Genomic DNA, 5,564 nt, shown 5'->3' with positions numbered 1-5,564 from the left:
TCCCATTTATTGTTGTTGATCTTAGAGCCTGTGCTGTCGGTGTCCTGTTCAAGAAGTTGTCTCCTGTGCCAATGAATTCAAGGCTCTTCCCCACTTTTTCTTCTAACAGGAAATCAAATAATCCACTTCACTTGGGCAAATAACCCAAACAGATTTTTCTCAAAGATACATAAGTGGCCAATAGATAAATGTCAAAGAGTTTAACATTGCGAAGTGCCATTATCAGTACAAGCTAAAACCACAATATTTCTTGCTTGCTCCAGCAGCACATATACTAAAATTGGGATGATGCAGAGATTAGCATGGCCTCTGTGTGAAGATGGCTTGCAAATCTATGAAATGTTTCATACTTTAATGGCTTTTCCCATTAAATAATAAAGTGACATTTAAAAAAAAAAACCTTATCTTTCACTTCACAAACATATTAGAATGGCTCTTTTCAGAAAGAGAAAGAAGTGTTGGCAAACATTTGAAAAAGAGTACTTGTATACTATTGGGGGGGTGTAATTAAGGACAACCCTTATGGAAAATGGTATGGAGGTTCCTCAAAAAGAGAAAACAGAACTAACGTAGAAGACATGAAGTAGGTATGTCTGAGTGTTATCTCCACCCCCACATTTACTGCAACATAACCTATAGTAGCCACATGATGGAGTCAACCTAACTGTGTAGCAGGTAGCTAGACAAAGAAAGTGTGTTATAGGCACGCCACTGAATACTGCTCAGCCTTTAAAAAAGAAAAAGCCCTTCGTTCCGAACAACAAGAGGGAACCTGAGTAAGTCTAAGTGAAGTAGGAAGGCAGAAGGGCAAATACTTTTTTTTTTTTTACTTATATATGTGCATTAGTTACTTTTCTCACTGTTGCCAGAAAAAGCACAAGGAAGGCAGCTTTAATGAAGAGAGGGTTCAGTTAGTCTCACAGTTACAGAATACAGTCCATCTTGGTGGGGAAAGCAGAGCGTAGTGGCAGGAGCTTGGGACAGCTACTCTTACTACATGTGCCATCATGAAGCAGAGTAAGGAACGCCGGTGCCCAGCTCACTTCCTCCTCTTTTATCAGTCCAGAAGTCCCCTCCCCCCTCACCAGTTAGGTCCACTGGTAAGGTGGTCATCCAAACTCGGTTAACCTGATCTAGATAATCCCTCGCAGCCATGCTCAGAGCCTAGATCTCACCCGATCAACAGTCAGTAGTCATTACTGCAACTCATCCTTCCCTTTAAATTCACAGTGGAGCACAGCACTTTTAAGTCATAGCCTTCCATCCCTCTCTTTCATGTGTATAGCTGGTAGAGAGTTTATCCCATTCTGTAGGCTGCCTTCTCACTCAAATGATAGAGTCCTTTGCTGTACAGGAGCCTTTCGGTCACTTTTGTCCATCAGTGGTCTTAGTGTCTGACTTATTTGTTTTTTAAATGTTAGAGGACTTTAATGTTACATGTAGAACACGTTTAAAGACATCAATAGAAATAATGTTATGGCATTTTTATTTGAAGTACATTGTGCTTACCAATAGGACTTCAGTTAGTACTGAGAATTCCCATCTGTCCATCTTAAACTACTTTTATTTTTTATAAGAATTATCTCTGAAAGGCTCTGCCCTGCAGACTATCAAAGCAGATGCTGAGACTTATGGCCAACTATTGGACAGAGTGCATGGAATCTCATGAAAGAAGTGGGAAATAGTAATCTGGAGAGGACAGGAGCTCCACAAGGAGAGCAACAGAACCAAAAAAATCTGAGCAGAGGGGTCTTTCCTGAAACTCAGACTCCAACCAAGTACCATGCATGAAGATAACCTAGACCCCTGCACAGATGTAGCCCAAGGCAGTTCAGTGTCCAAGTGGGTTCCATAGTAATAGGAACAGGGACTGCCTTTGACATGAACTGATTGGCCTCCTCCTTAATTACCGCCCCCCTGAGGGGGGAGCAGCCTTACCAGGCCACAGAGGAAGACAATGCAGCCACTCCTGATGAGATCTGATAGATAGACTTGGATCAGAAGGAAGGAGAGGGGGACCTCTCCTATCAGTGGACTTAGGGAGGGGCATTCATGGAGAAGGAGGAGGGAAGGTGGGATTGGGAGGGGAGGACAGAGGGGTTTATGGGGGGATACAAAGTAAATAAAGTGTAATTAATAAAAAAAAAGAGAAAAAAGAATTATCTATGTGCTTGATATTTTCAATGCTACATATATAATGCAGAAAATTATTTTTAAAATAACAGCATACCCATTTAGAAAGTTTTACAAGAAGAGCGTATAAAATATTCCTGTGCATTCTTAGCTTGTTTCCAAATTATAACACATTTTCCTTTAAGGAAAACAGAAAGCATGAGACATTGAAGTTGTTTAAATTCAGCTTGGCCCTGAGTGAGATATCCCAGGAGCAGAAAGACACACATGGTATATACTCACTTATAAGTGGGTACTAGACATATAAGATAGGATAAACATACTGAAATCTGTACACCTAAAGAAGATAAACAAGAAAAGAGGACCCGGAGTAAGATGATCAATCCTCACTTAGAAAGACAAATGGGAGGTGCATTGGACATAGGAGAAAACAATTAACAGGACAGGAGCCTACCGCAGAGAGCCTCTGAAAGACTCTACCTAGCAGTGCCTAAACGTCTAAGGTCCTGTTTGGAACGTTCTCCCGTGCCTGCAATTTGAAGCACATTCTACTTTCTGTTATGTCAGATTCAGGCCTTATGTTGAGGATCCATACAAAGTTGTTTTCTATAGGGTGAGAGATAAGGGGCTAGTTTTATCCCTCTACATACAGGGAACCCAGCTTGACCAACATAATTCACTGAAGACAAATTATGTCTTTTCTCCAATGTGTGTTTTTACCCTCTTTGTCAAAAAACTGTCCAGGGATCTGGATCTGTTCCCTCAGTTCTAGTCCACTGGTTAACGTGTATGTCTAGGCCATGCTATTTTTATAACTATAAGTATAATTTCAAATTGGAGATAGTGAGACCTTTGGTAGTATTTTTAATACCCCGGGTTGTTTCGGCTGTTCTGGTTCTTTTGTGTTTACATATAAATTCAGAGATTATTATTTTCAATTTCTGTTAAGAATTATGTTGGAATGTTGATGGAGATTGCATGGGATCTGTAGGTGGCTTTTGGTAGGAAAGCTGTTTTCACAATATTAAACCCTGCCTCGAAAAACCATTAAAAGAGAAAGAGAGGATGTCTGGAATACACAAAGAACAACAACAACAAAATGGCTTAAAATAACCTCCTTAGACATTAGAAAACTACAAATTAAAACTGCTTTGGATATCCTATTACTCCAGTCAGAATGGCTAAGAATTTTTTTTTTTTTTTTCGAGACAGGGTTTCTCTGTGTAGCCTTGGCTTTCCTGGATTCACTTCTTAGATCAGGCTGGCCTTGAACGCACAGAGATCCACCTGCCTCTGCCTCTCTAAATGCTGGGCTTACAGATATGTGCCACCACACCCAGTGTTAAGAAGTCTTAAAAAGACAACAAATACTGGCATGGATGTGGGGAAAGAACATTTATTCTCTGTTGGTGGGATTGCAAACCAGTGCAGCCCCTGTCAAAAGTCCATGTGACGGTTCCTAGAAAAGCTCGAGAAAGATGTATGTTCCAACTACTACATTCTTGGGCATACACCCAAAGGATTCTGTATCCTGCTTCAGAGATGCTTGCCCATCCATGTTCATTGCTGCTCTATTCACAATAGCACAGAAATGGAAACAGCCTAAGTGTCTATCAACTGATGTATGGATAATGCAAATGTAGCATATTACACAATGGAATATTATTCAAGTGTAAGAAGAAATCCAGTATTTAGTTGAGAAAGAAAAGCAGTCTTTAAATAAAACCATGATTCACTATAATTTCTTACTGCTAATTTTTTTTGTTTTTGTTTTCTTTTCCAATGACTATCTCTGGGTAAGAATAATTAATACTTATTATAAAAGTTTCAAATGCCAAAACTCTATACTGGAGAAAGTGATTACTACCTAGTTAGCTGGGTATATGACTCCAATTATTTTGCATGCATAATGTTTTTAAAATAGCTCCGTTGGTAAAGGGTCTGTCTTCCAAGTAAGGGGACCTCACTTTGACCACTTATAACCCATGCAAATAAGGCACACATTTAGCCCCAATGCTGGTGAGGTTGAGACAGGCAGATCCGTGGGGCCCACTGGACACCCACCGTAGCCTATTTGGCAAGTTTCATGCTAGCGAAGAAACCCATCTCAAAAACAAAAAAGAAAGAAAAAGAAACTGTAACTGTGTTGGAGGGACAATATCCAAAGTTGTTCCTTTACATGTATGTGTGCATACATGCATGAACAACTGCACAAACACAATAATAATAACAATAATAAAAATAATAATAATAACAATAATATAAAACAATATTAGGATTAATTTAAATTTTTTGGCTTTAAGTTGAGTTTTTAATTAACAGTACATTGTAGTCAGTTTTCATTGTAAGAATACATCTGTGCTAATTATTTACAGTATTCCTGTTTTATATATTAGAGTTTATTCAGCCAATTCTCTATTGCTAGTCATTTGTGTTACCAGTCCTTCCTTGCTAGCAATACCAAATGAAATATTTGTTTGGGCCCTTGAGTACTTGTGTAACAAATGTGAAATGTTTGAGTATTTTGCAATAAGCCTGTTGCTCCGCCTACTTTCCCGGGGATGGAACTAGGATGTTGTTAAGCAGGCTTTTGTGCTGTCCACACTGATAACTCTGCAGTAATGAGGATGCATGGCTCCTTATGTCCTCAGCGATGTGTGCAAATGTTTCTTTTCTTCAGATGTTGGGGGATGAGACCAGAGCCACACCCAAGCTGTATGAATGCGCAGTTTGGGCTGAGCCCATAGAGTTTCTATCTAAGTATCTCTAGGCCTAGGCCTGGAAGTTTCTAGCTTCTGTACAATCTAATCTGCAAGCCTGGACCTTGAAGGCTTTAGCTTCCAACCTGTGTCTGCTAACCTAGGCCTAGAATGTTTTCAGCCTGAAACTTGCTGTTGAATAAGCTGAACTCTGCCTGGCTGGTTCAACTCAACTGTTCTTTCTCTCTCCAAGCCAATGGATTCAATGTGGTTTCTCTTGGCTTCTGACTGAATTGTTCTGCTTGGAAAAAAAACTGCCTCTGAACTCCATGAACTGAACTGCACTGACTGCATGAACTGCACAGCAATGAACAGAACTGCACAAATTCAACCGAACTCAAGTGCATTCCACTGAACTGCACCAAACTGAGCTGCACTCTCTCCCTGCACTGATCTTCAGTAATTTCGTCTTTCTGTCTGTTATTATGAGAATTAGGCAGATCCTGCCTCTGCCTCATTCTGTCCAATCTTTCTCTGATTAGATGTCATTGTTTGGTATTATAGGTGTGTGCTATGTGTGTGTCTTTATTCCAGTCTGAGGGAATAAATGTATGTGGTGTGTCTGCATTTCAGACAGATCACACAGACCTTAGAAGGTTTTTGGGTGTGATCCATTGGCAAAGCAGCCATAGTTCTGGTAATTCCTCTACAAATGTGGGGTATTACCAAGTT

General features: G+C 40.0%; 1 pseudogene; it reads left to right on the top strand.

The window, feature by feature from the left end:
* The first annotated feature begins 254 nt into the window (after positions 1-254).
* Positions 255-354, top strand: LOC129682034 (U6 spliceosomal RNA; annotated as a pseudogene).
* The last annotated feature ends 5,210 nt before the right edge of the window (positions 355-5,564 follow it).

This window comes from Psammomys obesus, unplaced genomic scaffold (assembly GCF_907164565.1).
Source record: "Psammomys obesus unplaced genomic scaffold, mPsaObe1.curated_primary_1811, whole genome shotgun sequence".
NCBI classification, from domain to species: domain Eukaryota; kingdom Metazoa; phylum Chordata; class Mammalia; order Rodentia; family Muridae; genus Psammomys; species Psammomys obesus.
This window is presented reverse-complemented; position numbering and strand designations above follow the sequence as displayed.